Source organism: Podarcis vaucheri, assembly GCF_965113315.1.
Source record: "Podarcis vaucheri genome assembly, chromosome: 1".
Taxonomy (NCBI): domain Eukaryota; kingdom Metazoa; phylum Chordata; class Lepidosauria; order Squamata; family Lacertidae; genus Podarcis; species Podarcis vaucheri.
In genome coordinates, this window is record NC_138759.1 from 59511733 (window position 1) to 59513817 (window position 2085).

A 2085-nucleotide genomic window follows, 5' to 3' on the forward strand; every position below is an offset into this window, starting at 1 on the left:
TATATTTGTAGGTGTGTGTGTGTGTATTAATAGACTATTTTTAAAAAATCAAAAATGGCCCAAAAGGAACCAGCGAGCTTTCAGACTCTCAGAAATTTTGCGTCTGCTGAGCTGAGAGAGAAAGGATCTTAACTCTGGTTATAGCTGAAATATGAACCTAAAAAGATGAAGAGTCCTGAGGGATCAGACCAGAGGTCCATGTAGTCCTGCATGCTCTTCTCAATGGCCAACCAGATGCACATGGGACGCCTTCAAGTAGGACCTGAGCACAACAGCATCTTCTCCACTTGTGATTCCTAGCAACTGTTTTTCAGAGGCATACTACCTCCAGCACTCATGGCAGCACATAGCCACCGTAACCCAAGAGGGTGGTATCCCACAAAACGCTCCTGCTAGTGCAAGGATGTTTGGCTGCACAATGGGATTTCCCCGTCCTCTATTCTCCCTGTACCCACCTAAATCTGGTAGGGAGTTCCCCCCCCAAAACCTCAGGAGCAGATTTAGGGGGGAGGCATGTGGGGGTGAGGAGGGACAAGCAAGAGAGAAGTTCTATTGTGCAAGTCAACCACTTCATTGGATACATGAATCCTACCTAGCGACCTAAATTTTGCTTCCAGGACCACACAACCACATTTCTCTGTATTGTTGGGTCCAGCGTGCACCATGACCACAAACTCTTCCCCAGCACTACCTACCAAGCTATCCAGGCAACAGGTAACATCTGCAACCTTTGCATCAGGCAGGCAATTCATCCTGCCATCCGTATGCCCATCACACCCCCAGCTATGTTCCTACTGATCGAATCGCCCACTACCATGATCTTCCTAACCACCAGAGAAGTATACACACAGACATTAATACATTTCTCCATACCCAGCACCCTGAAAGGTGTGTGGAGCCAGAAGACATTTCTATGCCTGCAGCTGCTGGGAAAATATATAATTGGAAACATTTACCAGCTCCATGTCCCAGGGTGGCCATTTCTAGTTGTTATAGCACAGGCCCCACGTCCAGCAGATGCTTTAATTCTGCATTCACAGTACAGGTCTGGGAAAAAGGAAGCCTTAACATTTTTCTGCTTTTAAAGTTGCTTCTCAACTACCAGGGCTTTAAAAGGAAGCTGGGGGAGAGGAAGAAGAAAAACCCACTACAAACCCACAGCTACTCCAAACCCACAGGCAAAAAAGCCACAAAGCTGAAAGAAACCTTTCTTTTAAAAGTCTCACACTGTAAGCTGATTTTATGATTAGGTGGCCTGTGGGTTTGGGAACATCTGGCCAGTGTGTTATGTGTGTGTTGCATGCAACCTTGCCTAATCCTCGACAAACCTGTTGTTCACTGTTGTCAAGCCAGACCTCAAACCCCTGAATGCTTCAGGCCAAGGGAAAGTGGTTCAATCCAAGCTGAAGCGAGTTGGAAAATATGCTTTCAACATGTAGAGAAACAAGAGGTGCCGCTCCTGCGGAATTGGCCAACAAAAACACAGACCCTGGGATCCTCAAACTGCATTTCCCTGACCTGCAGTGTGGCAGAAAGGAAGGTACAAAGATCAAGCCAGCTTAATTCATCTCTTTATTTTGCATATTTCTCTCGCTTCCAAGACCTTGCATTTCTGGCGTTTTATTTATTTACATTTTAAATAAGTGGTGGGAAGGAAAAACCTAGAGGCTGTAGTAAGCAGAGGATAGGAGGGCTGCCATGGATATCAGTGAAGACACACCACAGACCATCACAACTTTTCTTCCCACTTTTGATATTTTATCAGATACTGCTGAGACATTATCCAGCTTATCCTCAGTCGTAAGGACCAGAAATATTTTTTTTCTGGAGAAGAGAGAGAAAGAAGAAAACTGGATGTTCTTGGCAGCATCATACTGTTTCAAATAATATCCCTGCAGAAGACAAAGTCCTATATTAAGCAACCTACTACATATGTGTTGTTTGAAGACCCAATAAGGTGTCTGCGGTACAAGCTCTTCTTGATGGTCAAGAAATTGAATCCAGATGGAGTCAGTCAGTCCCACCCTCCCCAAAAAGGCCTCGGCACTTGGACCACCCACCCTCCCACACGATTGCCACTCCTGT